Source organism: Leucopleurus acutus, assembly GCF_964270905.1.
Source record: "Leucopleurus acutus genome assembly, chromosome: 3".
Lineage (NCBI taxonomy): Eukaryota > Metazoa > Chordata > Mammalia > Artiodactyla > Delphinidae > Leucopleurus > Leucopleurus acutus.
The window spans coordinates 139,355,269-139,374,771 of record NC_139145.1 but is presented as its reverse complement, the minus strand read 5'-3'; the positions used below and the strand labels follow the sequence as shown (position 1 = coordinate 139,374,771).

General features: G+C 38.3%; 1 pseudogene across 1 annotated transcript; it reads right to left on the bottom strand.

Annotated features, from left to right (window-relative positions):
• Positions 1 to 981: 981 nt before the first annotated feature.
• Positions 982 to 1,315, bottom strand: LOC309959236 (elongin-B-like; annotated as a pseudogene). Its single transcript has one exon. The product of its transcript is annotated as an elongin-B-like (transcript).
• Positions 1,316 to 19,503: the final 18,188 nt, after the last annotated feature.

The window sequence follows — 19,503 nt, the reverse complement described above, 5'->3', positions numbered from 1 at the left end:
ATGGAGTTTTGAACCTTAAGCACCAAGGTCCATAATGAACAAATCATGCCAGACCATGATGATAAGCCTGTTTGATAGAGTTGCAAAACTAATTGGATGAAGAGGATGGAACTGATGTCATGTATTTGGGCTTCAGTGAAGCATTTGAAACAGTGGATCATTAACTTTTAGTTGCAAATAATTATAATTGTTTTGGATGAGAACAGAGTCACATGGATTGGGAACTGGCTGAAAGATCATAAACAAAACTAATAAATGGCAATGAATCCAGCTGAGGATAAATGCAGCAGGTTTTCATAATGGTCAAAGTTTTGTAAATCTCTATTTATTTGTTGCTAAAGACTATTTTTCCTCAATAATTTCGAAGTAGAAGTGTTTTCAGAGGTACCCAATGTAGTACCCAAAGTAAATAATCAGATCAAAATACGAGTTCATATGAATCAATATCTAATTTAGAATTTATGTTTGACTTAGGGTGACTTCTGAAAATGTTATATAAAACAGTAGGAGTGCATAATATTCAGGCAATAACTAGTATCAATAGAACAGAATATTTTAAATATTTTACGTGTTATTAACTATGTTTACCCCCTTAGTAAAGTAAGTTCAGTAGCATCTCTATTAGAAATGTATCAAAGAAAAAACCTAATCTTTTAATTTTTATAAATAATGCCTGTGATTTCTCTATACTTGTTTAAATTAAATGGATTTTTATAGTAATAGGAGAAGAGCATAACATATTTAAAACATAATATACACAATGCAGATTATTTTTTAGTTTTTTTTAAAAATTCACAATACAAATTTTTAAAACTGCTAGGAGACTATCAGAAAATAACACTGAAAGTTAGATTCTTTTATGAAAGAAGAAGGAAATTATATATATATATATATATATATATATTTTTTTTTTTTTTTAACACCCAAATCGCTTTTATTGGAGGGAGATGGGGGGAACAGGAGTGGGGGAAGGTTCTCCAACTACACAGCTTGTTGATTGGTGCTGCTTCTTGAGTCCTGCGGCTTCATCACACAGAGCAGGCAGCTCAGGTGGGCTGGAGAAAGGCTCAATGCACAGGGCTTCAAATGCTTCATCTGCCTGGAAGGCTAGCTCCACAGTGGCTGCGGCCTGAGGCCTTGCTCTCCGGCTGGTGAAGCTACACTCACCCAATGTCCTCCCGTCGTCCAGAAGTTGGTCGTCCTTGTACAGCTGCTACTCTTCCAGCAGCCACTTGAACTCGATCACGTTGCTCTGCTCCTTGACATCCGTGAAGATGGTGGTCTTGTGGCAACGGATCATGAGGAACACCTCCATGGCAGCGGAAGCCTCTCCCCGAGATTTATAGTGAAATACGACAGAACAGCTTTTCCGAACTGTGGGCCACGAGATAATTTTAGAAGTTATGCAATAAAGTTTTAAATTGTATGCATTTACCAATATTAGGGGAAAAGGGGATTAAATGACATAAATATTACTTAAAATATATTTGAATTCAAACAAGTACGTTATCTCAAGAAAAATATTCAGGGCTTCCCTGGTGGCGCAGTGGTTGAGAGTCCGCCTGCCGATGCAGGGGACACGGGTTCGTGCCCCGGTCCGGGAAGATCCCACATGCCGTGGAGCGGCTGGGCCCGTGAGCCATAGCCACTGAGCCTGCTCGTCCGGAGCCTGTGCTCTGCAGCGGGAGAGGCCACAACAGTGAGAGGCCCACGTACCGTGGAAAAAAAAAAAAAAAGAGAGAAAAAAAGAAAAATATTCAGTAAAAGATTGTACAGTAGTATACAATATGCCAAAATTCAGGCAATTGGTACACAGAAGACTAATGTTTGGGAAATGTTGCATTTAAAAAGCCAATATTGTCTTACCCATTGAACCAAAGATAGGGTTAATTACATGAAAGGGTAATGTATTGAGACCAATACTGGCAAGATTCTCAAGTAAAAATAAGATTAAAATGTTAAACAAATAAACAAAAATAAGTTTCATAACATTCTATATAATCTCCAAATTTCCCACCTCCAGCAGACAGCTCATTTAATTAAACAACATTCCATTAAATTTTTAGCATCACAGCAAATGAACCTGAAGATTTTCCTAAGATTTAACCTACTGAAGTGATAAATTCTGACTTTTTTACCCCTTCCAATTTTTAAACATCAATAGAATGAAATAAAAGCGCATTAAACTTAGAATAAAAAAAAATTATTGTCACCATTAGGTTTACTTTAAATGAAAAGAGTACATTTGCTGCTTGTAACTGAACCCTTAGCTGAATGAAAATTACTGCTCTAAGATTATATCACCACTTATTTTTATTTATAAAACCTAGAAAGATAGAGGCACAAGAGAGCTAGAGTAAAATACACACATTGAGGAAAAGGCAAATTTTAAAATATTTTACCCAAGCAGAAGCAATGGAAACTTTTGGTTTGCACAACAGCCTCCCAAGGTTAAAGGGGGGATTTACATCACTGGTTGTACTTAAAATTCACCCTGAAGAGCACTGAGGCCAACATTTAAGAGAATTCTCACAGGAGAGATTAGATGACCTGTCACAGCTTTCCATTTCATATTTACATGATTTTGTTGTCCTAATAATTATTCTTTTGGAAGACAATTTGCTGGCAACTTAAGGTTTTAGTTTTATCCTTGGGAGTTGTCTGGCTATGTTCAGCTAGAGTTGACCTGTCATGTCTAAAATGGCGAAGTTAGGAAAAGGCACACCATGGATCCCAGCATTTCCTTGAGCATTTCTGCTTACAGAGGCAGTGTTAATAATTCTCAGCTTTTGGGAGGCTTCCGGGAAGATGGCGGAAGAGTAAGACGCGGAGGTCACCTTCCTCTCCACTGATACACCAGAAATACATCTACACGTGGAACAACTCCTACAGAACACCTACTGAACGCTGGCAGAAGACCTCAGACCTCCCAGAAGGCAAGAAACTCCCCGCGTACCTGGGTAGGGAAAAGAAAAAAGAATAAACAGAGACAAAAGGATAGGGACGGGACCTGCACCAGTGGGAGGGAGCTGTGAAGGAGGAAAGGTTTCCACACGCTAGAAGCCCCTTCGCGGGCGGAGACTGCGGGTGGCGGAGGGGGAAGCTTCGGAGCCGTGGAGGAGAGCGCAGCAACAGGGTGTGGAGGGCAAAGCAGAGAGATTCCCACACAGAGGATCAGGGGCAACCGGCACTCACCAGCCCGAGAGGCTTGTCTGCTCACACGCCGGGGCGGGTGGGGCTGGGAGCTGAGCCTGGGGCTTCGGTTGGAGCGCCGGGAGAGGACTGGGGTTGGCGGAGTGAACACAGCCTGCAGGGGGTTAGTGCGCCACAGCTAGTCGGGAGGGAGTCCGGGGAAAAGTCTGGACCTGCCGAAGAGGCAAGAGACTTTTTCTTCCCTCTTTGTTTCCTGGTGCGCGAGGCGAGGGGATTAAGAGCGCTGCTTAAAGACGCTCCAGAGACGGGCACGAGCCACGGCTAAAAGCGCAGACCCCAGAGACGGGCATGAGACGCTAAGGCTGCTGCTGCCGCCACCAAGAAGCCTGTGTGCAAGCACAGGTCACTATCCACAACCCCCTTCTGGGGAACCTGTACAGCCCGCCACTGCCAGGGTCCCGGGATCCAGGGACAACTCCCTCGGGAGAACGCACGGTGCGCCTCAGGCTGGTGCAATGTCCCGCCATCCTTTGCTGCTGCAGGCTTGCCCCGCACTCCGTGCCCCTCCGTCCCCCAGGCCTGAGTGAGCCAGAGCCCCTGAATCAGCGGCTCCTTTAACCCCGTCCTCTCTGAGCGAAGAACAGACGCCCTCCGGTGAACTAACGCAGAGGTGGGGCCAAATCCAAAGCTGAGCCCCTGGGAGCTGTGAGAACAAAGAAGAGAAAGGGAAATCTCTCCCAGCAGCCTCAGAAGCAGCGGATTAAAGCTCCACAATCAACTTGATGTGCCCTGCATCTGTGGAATACATGAATAGACAACGAATCATCCCAAATTAAGGAGATGGACTTTGAGAGCAGCATGTATGACTTTTTCCCCTTTTCCTCTTTTTGTGAGTGTGTATGGGTATGCTTCTGTGGGAGATTTTGTCTGTATAGCTTTGCTTCCACCATTTCTCCTAGGGTTCTATCCGTCTGATTTTCTTTTTTTTTTTTTAAATTGTTTTTTCTTTTTTTCTCTTAATAATTATTTTTTTATTTTAATAACTTTATTATATTTTACTTTATTTTCTTTCTTTCTTTTTTTGCTTCCTTCCCTCCTTCCTTCCTTCCTCCCTCCCTCCCTCCCTCCCTCCCTTCTTTCTTTCTTTCTTTCTACTTTGACTAATTCTTTTACTTTTTCTCCCTTTTATTCTGAGCTGTGTGGACGAAAGGCTCTTGTTGCTGCAGCCAGGAGTCAGTGCTGTGCCTATGAGGGGGGAGAGCCAACTTCAGGACACTGGTCCACAAGAGACCTCCCAGCTCCACGTAATATCAAACAGTGAATATCTCCCAGATATCTCCATCTCAACACCAGCACCCAGCTTCACTCAACGACCAGCAAGCTACAGTGCTGGACATCCTATGCCAAACAACTAGCAAGACAGGAACACGACATCACCCATTAGCAGAGAGGCTGCCTAAAATCATAATAAGTCCACAGACACCCCAAAACACACCATCAGACGTGGACCTACTCACCAGAAATACAAGATCCAGCCTCATCCACCAGAACACAGGCACTAGTCCCTTCCACCAGGAAGCCTACACAACCCACTGAACAAACCTTAGCCACTGGGGACAGACACCAAAAAAACGGGAACTACGAACCTGCAGCCTGCAAAAAGGAGACCCCAAACACAGTAAGATAAACAAAATGAGAAGACAAAAAAACACACAGGAGATGAAGGAGCAAGATAAAAACCCACCAGACCTAACAAATGAAGAGGAAATAGGCAGTCTACCCGAAAAAGAATTCAGAATAATGATAGTAAAGATGATCCAAAATCTTGGAAATAGAATAGACAAAATGCAAGAAACATTTAACAAGGACCTAGAAGAACTAAAGATGAAACAAACAACGATGAACAATGCAATAAATGAAATTAAAAATACTCTAGATGGGATCAATAGCAGAATAACTGAGGCAGAAGAACAGATAAGTGATGTGGAAGATAAAATAGTAGAAATAAGTACTTCAGAGCAGAATAAAGAAAAAAGAATGAAAAGAACTGAGGACAGTCTCAGAGACTTCTGGGACAACATTAAACACACCAACATTCGAATTATAGGGGTTCCAGAAGAAGAAGAGAAAAAGAAAGGGACTGAGAAAATATTTGAAGAGATTATAGTTGAAAACTTCCCTAATATGGGAAAGGAAATAGTTACTCAAGTCCAAGAAACACAGAGAGTCCCATACAGGATAAGTCCAAAGAGAAATACACCAAGACACATATTAATCAAATTGTCAAAAATGAAATACAAAGAAAACATATTAAAAACAGCAAGGGAAAAACAACAAATAACACACAAGGGAATCCCCATAAGGTTAACAGCTGATCTTGCAGCACAAACTCTGCAAGCCAGAAGGGACTGACAGGACATATTTAAAGTGGTGAAGGAGAAAAAGCTGCAACCAAGATTACTCTATGCAGCAAGGATCTCATTCAGATTGATGGAGAAATTAAAAACTTTACAGACAAGCAAAAGCTAGGAGACTTCAGTGCCACCAAACCAGCTTTACAACAAATGCTAAAGGAACTTCTCTAGGCAAGAAACACAAGAGAAGGAAAAGACCTACAATAACGAACCCAAAACAATTAGGAAAATGGGAATAGGAACGTACATATTGATAATTACCTTAAATGTAAATGGACTAAATGCTCCCACCAAAAGACACAGATTGGCTGAATGGATACAAGAACAAGACCCATATATTTGTTGTCTACAAGAGACCCACTTCAGACCTAGAGACACATACAGACTGAAAGGGAGGGGATGGAAAAAGATATTTCATGCAAATGGAAACCAAAAGAAAGCTGGAGTAGCAATTCTCATATCAGACAAAATAGGCTTTAAAATAAAAACTACTAGAAGAGACAAAGAAGGACACTACATAATGATCAAGGGATCGATCCAATAAGAAGATATAACAATTGTAAATTTTTATGCACCCAACATAGGAGCACCTCAATACATAAGGCAAATACTAACAGCCATAAAAGGGGAAATCGACAGTAACCATTCATAGTAGGGGACTTTAACACCCCACTTTCACCAATGGGCAGATAATCCAAAATGAAAATAAATAAGAAAACACAAGCTTTAAATGATACATTAAAAAAGCAGGACTTAATTGATATTTATAGGACATTCCATCCAAAAACAACAGAATACACGTTTTTCTCAAGTGCTCATGGAACATTCTCCAGGATAGATCATATCTTGGGTCACAAATCAAGCCTTGGTCAATTTAAGAAAATTGAAATTGTATCAAGTATCTTTTCCGACAACAATGCTATGAGACTAGATATCAATTACAGGAAAAGATCTGTAAAAAATACAAACACATGGAGGCTAAACAATACACTACTTAATAATGAAGTGATCACTGAAGAAATCAAAAAATACCTAGAAACAAATGACAATGGAGACACGACGACCCAAGATCTATGGGATGCATCAAAAGCAGTTCTAAGAGGGAAGTTTATAGCAATACAACCTATCTTAAGAAACAGGAAACATCTCGAATAAATAACCTAACCTTGCACCTAAAACAATTAGAGAAAGAAGAACAAAAAGACCTCAAAGTTAGCAGAAAGAAAGAAATTATAAAAATCAGATCAGAAATAAATGAAAAAGAAATGAAGGAAACAATAACAAAGATCAATAAAACTAAAAGCAGGTTCTTTAAGAAGATAAACAAAATTGATAAACCATTAGCCAGACTCATCAAGAAAAAAAAGGGAGAGGACTCAAATCAATAGAATTAGAAATGAAAAAGGAGAAGTAACAACTGACACTGCAGAAATACAAAAGATCATGAGAGATTACTACAAGCAACTCTATGCCAATAAAATGGACAACCTGGAAAATGGACAAATTCTTAGAAATGCACAACCTGCCAAGACTGAATCAGGAAGAAATAGAAAATATGAACAGACCAATCACAAGCACTGAAATTGCAACTGTGATTAAAAATCTTCCAACAAACAAAAGCCCAGGATCAGATGGCTTCACAGACGAATTCTATCAAACATTTAGAGAAGAGCTAACACCTATCCTTCTCAAACTCTTCCAAAATATAGCAGAGGGAGGAACACTCCCAAACTCATTCTACGAGGCCACTATCACCCTTATACCAAAACCAGACAAGGATGTCACAAAGAACGAAAACTACAGGCCAATATCACTGACGAATATAGATGCAAAAATCCTCAAGAAAATACTAGCAAACAGAATCCAACAGCACATTAAAAGGATCATACACCATGATCAAGTGGGGTTTATTCCAGGAATGCAAGGATTCTTCAATATATGCAAATCAATCAATGTGATACACCATAGTAACAAATTGAAGGAGAAAAACCATATGATCATCTCAATAGATGCAGAGATAGCTTTTGACAAAATTCAGCACCCATTTATGGTAAAAACCCTGTAGAAAGTAGGCATAGAGGGAACTTTCCTCAACATAATAAAGGCCATATATGACAAACCCACAGCCAGCATCATCCTCAATGGTGAAAAACTGAAACCATTTCCACTAAGATCAGGCACAAGAAAAGGTTGCCCACTCTCACCACTCTTATTCAACATAGTTTTGGAAGTTTTAGCCACAGCAATCAGAGAAGAACAGGAAATAAAAGGAATCCAAATTGGAAAAGGAGCAGTAAAGCTGTCACTGTTTGCAGATGACATGATACTATACATAGAGAATCCCAAAGATGCTACCAGAAAACTACTAGAGCTAATCAATGAATTTGGTAAAGTAGCAGGATGCAAAATTAATGCACAGAAATCTCTGGCATTCCTATACACTAATGATGAAAAATCTGAAAGTGAAATCAAGAAAACACTCCCATTTACCATTGCAACAAAAAGAATAAAATATCTAGGAATAAACCTACCTAAGGAGAAAAAAGACCTGTATGCAGAAAATTATAAGACACTGATGAAAGAGATTAAAGATGATACAAACAGATGGAGAGATATACCATGTTCTTGGATTGGAAGAATCAACATTGTGAAAATGACTCTACTACCCAAAGCAATCTACAGATTCAATGCAATCCCTATCAAACTACCAATGGCATTTTTCACAGAACTAGAACAAAAAATTTCACAATTTGTATGGAAACGCAAAAGACCCCAAATAGCAAAAGCAATCTTGAGAATGAAGAACGGAGCTTGAGGAATCAGGCTCCCTGACTTCAGACTATACTACAAAGCTACAGTAATCAAGACAGTATGGTAGTGGCACAAAAACAGAAAGATAGATCAATGGAACAGGATAGAAAGCCCAGAGATAAACCCACGCACATATGGTCACCTTATCTTTGATAAAGGAGGCAGGAATGTACTGTGGAGAAAGGACAGCCTCTTCAATAAGTGGTGCTGGGAAAACTTGACAGGTACATGTAAAAGTATGAGATTAGATCACTCCCTAACACCATACACAAAAATAAGCTCAAAGTGGGTCAAAGACCTAAATGTAAGGCCAGAAACTATCAAACTCTTAGAGGAAAACATAGGCAGAACACTCTATGACATAAATCACAGCAAGATCCGTTTTCACCCACCTCCTAGAGAAATGGAAATAAAAACAAAAATAAACAAATGGGACCTAATGAAACCTCAAACTTTTGCACAGCAAAGGAACCCATAAACAAGACCAAAAGACAACCCTCAGAATGGGAGAAAAAATTTGCAAATGAAGCAACTGACAAAGGATTAATCTCCTAAATTTATAAGCAGCTCATGCAGCTCAATAACAAAAAGCAAACAACCCAATCCAAAAATGGGCAGAAGACCTAAATAGACATTTCTCCAAAGAAGGTATACAGACTGCCAACAAATACATGAAAGAATGTTCAACATCATTAATCATTAGAGAAATGCAAATCAAAACTACAATGAGATATCATCTCACACCAGTCAGAATGGCCATCATCAAAAAATCTAGAGACAATAAATGCTGGAGAGGGTGTGGAGAAAAGGGAACCCTACTGCACTGTTGGTGGGAATGTAAATTGATACAGCCACTGTGGAGAACAGTATGGAGGTTCCTTAGAAAACTACAAATAGTACTACCATATGACCCAGCAATCCCACTACTGGGCATATACCCTGAGAAAACCATAATTCAAAAAGAGTCATGTACCAAAATGTTCATTGCAGCTCTATTTACAATAGCCCGGAGATGGAAACAACCTAAGTGCCCATCATCGGATGAATGGATAAAGATGTGGCACATATATACAATGGAATATTACTCAGGCATAAAAGGAAACGAAATTGAGCTATTTGTAATGAGGTGGATAGACCTAGAGTCTGTCATACAGAGTGAAGTAAGTCAGAAAGAGAAAGACAAATACCGTATGCTAACACATATATATGGAATTTAAGAAAAAAAAATGTCATGAAGAACCGAGGGGTAAGACAGGAATAAACACGCAGATCTACTAGAGAATGGACTTGAGGATACGGGGAGGGGGAAGGGTAAGCTGTGACAAAGTGAGAGAGAGGCATGGACATATATACACTACCAAACGTAAGGTAGATAGCTAGTGGGAAGCAGCCTCATAGCACAGGGAGATCAGCTCGGTGCTTTGTGACCACCTAAAGGGGTGGGATAGGGAGGGTGGGAGGGAGGGAGACGCAAGAGGGAAGAGATATGGGAACATATGTATATGTATAACTGATTCACTTTGTTATAAAGCAGAAACTAACAGACCATTGTAAAGCAATTATACTCCAATAAAGATGTAAATAATAATAATTCTCAGCTTTTGGAAATGAAGAATAAGCTCTACATTTTACCTTACAGATGGAATAATAATAATGACATTAACTCTATCTACAAATATCTCCTTCACCATAATTCTTGGTTTGAATAAGGTCATGACCCTTGTGTTATCATATTTTTGCTTGAAACATTAGCATTTACTTATTGATTCATTAATTCTTCCATTTAGGAAATATTTCCAGTGTCTACTCTGGTAGTTGTGCTGGATATTGAAAACACAGTCATAAAAAATACACATCCTTGATGCCACCAGAGGGCATAATCAGGCAAATGAGTAATTATAATAAAAGTAGTAAGTGCTCTGATTAGAAAGTAACAGATATTTTGGGACTATATTGGTGGGACACCCAGCTCAGCCATCATGTTGATCGCAGACGTGATGATAAAAAGTATCTCAGAGCAAATAATATACATGTGTGATGTGTGTGTATATATATATATACATATAGCATATATGAACATATACATAATACACATATATGCTATGTATATTATATAACTATGCTATATACACTAGGCAAAGAGTACAGCTTGTCTGGAGGCTCCAAGGTAAGAGAGTATGAAATGTTTAAGGAGACAAAAGATGTTTAATATGCTACAGAGTAGAGTTTGAGAGGAAGATGATAAAAGATGAGGCTAGAAGGACTCCAAATGTTGCCTACTCTACAACTCCAGGGGCCCCATTCACGTGGACTGCGTCACCCAGGTGAAAGAAGTAGTGATTTTAGTTAGGCCAGAAACAGTGAGGATGGCAAGAAGTAAAATGAGCCAAGAAGTATTTAGGAGGCAAATTAAACAAGACTTAATGATTGGATACGGAGAACTAAAGAAAAGTAGAGAAGATATTTTGCTTTATCAATTGAGGTGTAGATGGTACTGCCTTTAACTAAGATGAGAAACATTGAAGGAAAAATCGATGTCAGGTGAAAAAGATTTCTTAAGGTGGTTTGAACTTGTTGACCTTGAGGTATGCCTGGGAACTCTAAATGGGTATTTCTTGCAGGCAGTTGGATATGCAGATTTACAATTCAAAAGAGGAATCTAGATTAGATATATATTTTGAATAGATGATAATTGAAACCATAGGAATTAGAAAAAATTGAGAGGAAGATTAGTCTCTTTTGTGATTTTGGATAGGATTATAGCTATATAATTCTAGATTTATAATAATTATTGAAGGATATTTACAGGAGTAGATTTTATAATTTACTTTGATAATCCACATTTTAGCTTAACATCCATGCGATTTATTGACTCAATTTTCCAAAATAGTATAGAAATACAGACACTACAAATAAGCAGAGGAAACCGGCCAGTTTTTGTTGTATATATTTATAGTTTCTGCAATGGATATGTAATTATTTTTATAATCAGAGACAAGTAGATGCTATTGAATGTCTTTCTAAATTATTTAGGGGAATAGATAATAATTGGCTCATTTCTGATAGCTGAAACACTCTTTGTTTTTAAGAAATTAAATGAAAACATGAGTAAAAATATGGAAATCCTTAATTTATTTAATAAAAATATTGGTATGGCCCTTAAACAGTTGGACAGCTGAAAATATTGATATGGGTTTCTATTCTTCTTTATCAGCTTACCCTATTGTGGAGAAAAGAATGAATAATGAAGTACCACACTACTGAGAGAAGGAAGAAAAGCAAAGAAGCCATAATTATGAAGGAGGCTATTTGTAGTCCGGGTAAGTGACAATTATTTGCCTATAATTAATGTTCTTTTTGGTACCTTACAAAAATGTGAAGTAAGAATGACTGTAGTAGATATATTTTTCTTTATAACATAGATTGCTATGAACAATATAACACAGTCCTGTGTATTGTTCTGAGTTTGAAGATGATGATTTATTTTTGATCACTGGCATGTGGTTGTGTATATAGAAATCCAAAACAAGTGAAGCAATCAGTCCATCAATTGGTTATTTTGTTTACATGAAATCAAAAGAGTTAGCTTGACTGTTTCCCCCATCCTTGGATGTTTGGGCATTAAATATGTAACCCAGATGTCAGCTGGGGCCACCTTGTCTTCCTTGAGACCTAGATAAGATTGCCTTGAATCTTGATACCCACCTTGTGGAAGGAGGAAACACTTTTCAAATGTCAGTGAAATCCAGGTAGCTTGAGTTCTTAATGGTTACTCTTCCTCCAGCCTGTGTCTAGGTTTCTATGTTTCCTGTCTCTTTTATCCACCATATCATTCCAGATTTACACTCTGAACTATTTTTTTTTCCACAAAACAAAAATGTAACCCATGCAAATGAAACATTCGTGAGTGTAGAGAACTTTTTGGAAGATTGGGACAAGGGGATTAAGAGGGCAAAGCATTTACACTGCTGTAAGAAGAATGACTCTACATTTAATAGTATAAGGCTACCCTGATTCCCTCAGTTATCTTTCTTGATGGAAACTTCCATCAGTCCTTCAGCCCCTCTGGAAGTGTGCTCTGGAATAAATTTGTGAATTTATCTATACATCCCAAGATTTAAGTAATAGTATTGTTTATAATAGCAAACATTGGAAACAAAGTTTCTTATATAAGAGCCTAATTAAATCGATTAGGATACTCCATACAGTGTGACATTGAGCAGTCATTTAAAAATGATGAAAATATGTACACCCTTGAATGGAAGAGTTTCCAAGTGATATTATGAAGTAAAAAAATCAGGGTGCAAAATGATGTCTGTGGCATGTTTCTATTTTTGGCAGTAAATAAATATATTTTGAACTGGAAGAATACACCAAAATTATAATAGCATTTCCTTTTAGGGGGAGGTACTGGGTTAGTGGGAACGACTATTCCTTTCATTTTTGTACTTCAGTACTGTTTAATTAAATTCAATTTAAAGAAGGTATGTTAAATTAATTAATAGTGGATTGATTTAAATAAATCCTTTTATTATCTCATTTAGAATAGCTGAGCCACTCCTATATGGTTATGAGAAAAAGAGCTGCTATTAAAATAAAATCCAAAGTTCTTTACACCCTAAGTCTGGACACCCTGGCCTTCCTGGTGCCTCGCCAACTTGCCGCATCTGTTCCCAAACCAGATCCCTTGCACTTGTTCTTCCCTCTGCTTCCAATTCTCTTTATCTGCTGCATCACCTCATTTGGGTCTTGATTCAAATGTCACCTCTTCAAAGATGCCTTCTGTGACCAACCTATCCATCCTAAGTCCCCTAACCTACCTAGTTATTCTCTGCCTTGTCCTATTTGCTTCATGGCACTTATCACTCCCTGAAATTAAGCATATATGTGTGTCTCTGTGTGTGTCTCCCCCAGTAGAACATTAACTTTATGAGATCAATGGCTTTATCTGTTTTGTTTGTTGCTATAACTTCAATGCCTGATAGTAAGCACTTAATGAATGCATGAGTGAATGAATGAAGGAATGAATAAGTTAAGGGGTCCACATGTGCCCCCTGGGTCTTATCTTCTATAATCCAGGAGTTTATCAAGAATAGTTTCTTTCCTAAGAGGGACTCATGTGTCAACTCTTAAATATTACACTTAGTTTTGAGTATTTATCAATTTATACCATGTAATTTAACAGGATTCAAGAACTGGAGCAAGTTTTGATAAACTTGCTAGAATAAATATAAGCATAATTAAAAAAAATTGAACCATCACTAGGTGCTCTACATATGCATTATTTTAGTTAATCCTCCCAATAATCAGATGAGATGGGCCCTATTATGATATTTATCATATTATAGCTGATTTCAGATTCTCAGAGGACTCATATTCTCACAAATCACTACAGATTTCGCTGATTGAACAGGGCATGTTTTATGAATTTTTCCCATTGCAGGAAAGAAAATGACAAGATCTACTAAATTTTTGAGCAGAATAGTAAGATATGGTCAATTGAATTATAGATGCATACTCAGCGGTAATGGTTCTGTTTTTCTTGACACATCTACATACATTTCATAGAATTATCAAAATAAACCAATTTCAATGTGTTGAAATTCCGTTGATGGTGATTACCAGTGTTTGAGAATAGTTTATAGCCGCGGAACAGATGGAGAAAACATTTTTAAGGATCACTTATGGAGCTGAATACTCCAGGTAAGACTACTAGCCTCTCCGTCTTTCCCCAGCCAACGACACTGCTAGTCTCACCACTTTAACTGCAGCCAGGAAAAATTCAATAAATAATGCATAATTAGAATCAAATAGCCACCTTGCCCTCAGAATAAACTGCATTATGTCTTTCATCCCTTTTCTCCCTCAGTTACCCCCAGAAATCCAAGCCTCCAAAGCCTTCTACCATCATGCAGAGTCTTAGCTTTCTGTATTCTCTAACCTGACCAAATTAGATCATCCCAGGCATTGGTGTCTCTATTTGTATTGACGTAGATCTTCCTTCTTAGAGCATGAATGTCTTTTGCCTCAGTCATGCTAGAAACCAATACTATTCTCTTAAACATGAGTTCCACCCTATTCTCATCCAACCATTGCTGAGAATAATCAAGATAGAATGTACTAAGCAAAGAATGGGGAAGGTGAGTCCATTATGAGAGGTCTGCTAAGGGGAGAAGAGAGTTTATTGCAGAGAATAGTAGAAATATAGAATTAGATACAGTAGGCCTGTATTAACAACCAATTTCCTTTAAGTAGTTTGGACTGTATTTTCAAGCTAACTTTTTAAGCAGGAGTGTCTGGTTTATGGTCACCCTTGTAACAGTGTGGAGGACGGGACAGAGCCTAGGTTTTACAGCTGTTCAGTGGAACCAGAGAGTTCATTGGAGGTACTAATCACAATCTTCAAGCATTTAATCCACATGCAATTAAAAAAAATAATTTAACATTTAAAAACTGTAATTAATATGCCAACCAGTGCTATAAATAGTTACCTTCACCACTCCAAGCTAGAAACAAGGTTAAGAGCAGAAAGGTTAAAAGCATCTTGCTGTAATAAAACCAGGTTGGTTTTATTCATACCTCTGTTATGAATTTTCAGCACATGGGGTTGACTGTAGGTTACCTGAAATGAGCCATCGTTGAGTGGGGAATCACCAAACTGTCTTATCACCTAGACTACTGCACCTGTTAGAGTCTTGCCCGGCTTGTGGGGAGGCCTGTGTTGGTCACACTAAACCACTTCCTTCCTGTGACAGTGGCAGTCACTAAGCACCTTGATGGGTCCCAGGGAAAGACATGAGCACATGCATGCTTCACGGAGTACACCTAGTGCTCCTGGACCTGTCTGCTACCACTCTGATAGTAAAATGGGAAATGTTTTTCTTACCAAAAAATGCATGTAATAAGAAATTTTGAATATTGGAGACTTCAAGGTATTAAGAGGTGCTTTTGGGTTAACTCATTTGTTGTGTGTGGAGCTGAGAACAAAGCTCCTCTGACTGCTTTTGAGCATTTATTTAAAGTACTTATAAAAAATATATTTGATCGGGGATTTCTTGCTCTATACTGATTTTGAACTCTGTTTTTGTTGTGGGTGTTTCTTCATGTGTTTGACCCATACAGCCCTGTGAGAATATTCGAGTCAGACTATTATTTCTAGACCCAAGCTTTGCAATACCACACCTGACAAGGTGCAGGCACAGCAGCTGGGTGTAGGCCCTCAGCATCTTTAATCACAGTTGTACTGTAACAAGTGAATACATAATGCCTAAAGTGGAGATAAAATAATACTGTAGTTCCTTTTGCATTTAGCTTAAGTTTAGACTTTTTTTTACATTTGACTATTTTATATTTAACTATTTTATATTTGACAACGTTACTGTACATTTTCAGTGGTTTCTTTTTTTGGTCTAACTTTTGTCAACAGTTCTTTTATAGGAGAGGTAAAATAATTACCTTTGAAACCAGAAGTAGACTTTTGGTTATAAATAGAAGATTTTAAATAGCATTTGATGATGGCTGTGATGAGAATGATTAGGCTGAATAAAATATGATAAAGTATAGCATAAACTAATTTCACAACTAGTGGTAAATACCTTGAAAACAGAATAGCACAAAATGGTGAGAGGTCCTTTTTTTTTTAATGCCCTAGGTGTGACGTGAATCACACTTCACACTACTTTAGATCTGGGCAACAGGGACCTCTGCTGTGGGTCCCATGCTTTAGAGGGTCCTATTTTTTTCCTCCTATGGCTGCATCCCTCTCCACGGAGCAAATGAGTCTGTGGAATCAAAGAGATAAGTCCAACTGAAGCCCACAACTCTCAGACTGTCCTTTAGGTATCCTGCTTCCCAGAATTCCCTGCCCTCAAGCACACTCCCGGGTAACATAAGAACAACTGGCCCCCAGTCTGCAGTCTGCCTCCTTCTCCTACCATCACTGCCTCATTCCACACCCTGGGGGGCTTTGCATGGATGTGTGTGGTCACCTTGGCTGCATGCCAAAGCTCCACAGACACCCAATAGTGACCCCTGGGCCACCCCTCAGCCCTAGGGATGTACACACCAGCAGTATAGAACTACTTCAGGAAGGATGGATCCGGGTAAGATCCTCATGGAAGCAGAGTTGTGGGGCGGGGTTGGAAAGAAAAGGAAGCTGAGGCATAGAAGCCTAATGAGGTCCCTCCCATAATTCTTTCTGTCTAGGAAATATGCCCCATGTAACTCTCTGCCAGCAGCTACCTGCTAATTTGTCATGATTTGCCCAGAGAAGACCGGACAATCACCTGATTATGGTAGCACTATCATACCTTTTCTCTTTATTCTTAACTAAACATACATTGTCTTGTTAGCAAGTGTCTCAGAAAGCTAATAGCCTGTAACACCCCATGTAAAGGGAACTTTTTAGTGCCTCACTCCACTGAGTAATTACAAACATCAATTCCAAACTTTACAAATGAATGTAATAAGCAAAAAAAAAAAAAAAAAAAAAAAAAAAAAAAAAACCAAATAAACAAACAAAACCAATAATAAAATAATTCTGTATCTATTTTTCTCACTTGTTTCCTCAAAAGCAAGGTCTTGATATTCAAAAACTGGAGTATGCATAAAACCCACAAGGTGTGATTTTAGCTATATAAAACAAGACAACTGCAGAAGACAAGAGACTTTCTGGAGAAAAATATATTCAAGTCTAAATATTTCATACCATCTGTAAATGGAAGTCACACTAGTGGTTATCTTGAGGCCAGGAGTATAGATTGGGAGGGGGGCATAAGGAAAACTTCTGGAATTCTGGGATGTCCCATATCTCCTCCTGGGCAGTAGTTAGACACGTGATTACTTATGTTAAAATTATCAAACTGTACGCTATGATTGGTATACTTGACATACTTTACTATGTTATACCTTAACTAACTTTATAGTACTTAAATTTTGTTCTGTTACACCTTAATTGAATTAAACATGCTTTACTATGTTAAAAAAAAAACAAAAACAACAAAACTGTGGCATGGAAGAAAATCAAACTTGCCGTCTCCTGGAAGATCTCTGGTGCACACCAAAGTCATTAAGTAGTAGCTCTCTCCTCCCTCCAGATGCACTGAATGAGGGGTGAGCCCTCCTGCCGACCTTAGTATGGCTACTGGCTTTATTCACTAATGAAATATTACTGCCAGAATTCTATTTATTGGAACATTACCGGTTTTTAAAAAACTTTTAGAGTAGTATACATAGCATTCAGTGTTTGCACATCAAATTGTTTTTCTCTTTTCCCTTTAAATCAGAAAAGAGTTTGTGACATATTGAACAAAGGGACTGCTCTGAAGTTCTTTTAAAAAGAAAGAAACATTGTTACTATGTCCTCACACCTCCCAATTAGATGGCCATTGACTATGTACAAATATTTCCCATTTTGGCAGGCCCTAGTGCTGAATCAAATGGCAAATCCTGAGTATTCCACCTTCTCTTTGATAAGAAGTAAAACCATTTGTAGTTTAACTGAGGGGACGGCCTTTTATCTTGCACTTTGGCTATGTCTATGTACAGGATGTGAAGTTGACAATTGAAATAGTGTCTTGATAATATGACTTTAAAACCCACTTTGTCGGACTGTATCAGATAGTTGACCAGAGGTGGCTAAAGAGAAAGTTGAGCAAGCCAAATAATCGATTTTCTCAATTTTTAGATAGCCTCTGTGAGTTAAAATAGAAATCATATCTATTTTTATTCTTATAAATGGGATTATTAAGTTCCTTCCTAAATGAGTGTATTTTTCCTGATTTAGTAAGCGAGGTTTTATCTGAGGCAAAACAGCATGGAGAGTGTTTACTTACCAGATGGGGAGAATAAGGCAGCTGGGATTCCACCCCTGACTTGACGTGAATGGTGTGCGCTGTGCCCTTTCCTTTGGTACCTCAGCAGCTACTAAATCCTGCTGTGCTTCCTATTGCTGGCTGACAAGAAACAGAAGCCTCTTCCCACAAGTGACTGGTGGCAGATGGATCAAGCCAGTGAAACACTACGCCCCAGACTTTCATCTGTCCAGCTGAACTGGGTCATTACAAAGTGTGCTTTCACGCATATGTTCCTCTTATGGATGAAATTTATGTGTAGTGTGGGCAATAGTTAGTTTAATTTAGCAAGTTTATTTTAAACATTGACTACCTGCCTGGCACTGTGCTGCTTACTTTCCAAAGGTTAAAAAAGACATGGACGCAACATATTAGCTTGGTGTGTTTCATTTTTAAAGGGAGTAATAAATGTAAATTTAGGCAGAAATGTCATTGAAATAAATCCAGATCACTTGGTTCTCAATTTTCCTGTAGACTAACAAACTCTTTTAGGGGTAATTAGTGAGCAGAACAGTTGGAAAGAGAAAGAAACAGGATAAACATAAATAGCTATTTGGGGAAAGGGAGTAATACATTTTAAAGTCTTAAAAATTTTGAGTATACATATTGAAATTTAAGTAATGTATATTATTATTTACTTTTTCGTTTTAGATGTAGAATTACAGAGGGGGGGGGTCTCTTATTTAGTTCTGAGCTTATATCTGTGTACCTCTTTCTCTATCCATCCAGTATTCATCCATCCATCTGGTTCCTTATTTTGTATTCAGAGTTTTCTTTGATGAAAACTGAGTTTCTGAACCATTTATCATGTAATCCATAATTAAATTTTTTTCATCTAAACCTGTGACTGAGGAAAACAACTTTGAATCAAGTGTATTGTTTAGGATTTCCAGTCTAAGAAAGCCAGCTAGTGGGCCGTACTTCCTCAAAGGGAGGTTGGCAAAAATATCTGAAAATCCAAAGGAAGATCTTATTCTGAGCTTTTATGAGCCCACAAAGTCCTTCTTCTATTAAAAAGCTTGCTGACTTTTGTGTGTGTGTGTCATTTTTTTTTCTTCTTAAGTACTTTGGGAGACATAAACTGGAAAACATTATCTGGTTTCAGACATGCACCATAGCTCAAGGCAGGAGGAAAAAGTGAGAGCAGGTTTGCAGAGTTGTTCTCTAGAGGCAAGTGTCCGGGAATGTCTTGCTGCACCTAACCCAGAATCAGCTAAGAGTATTTATTTGAGAAAATCCAACAGGTAGACACATTTGGTGGAGAAATTGAATAA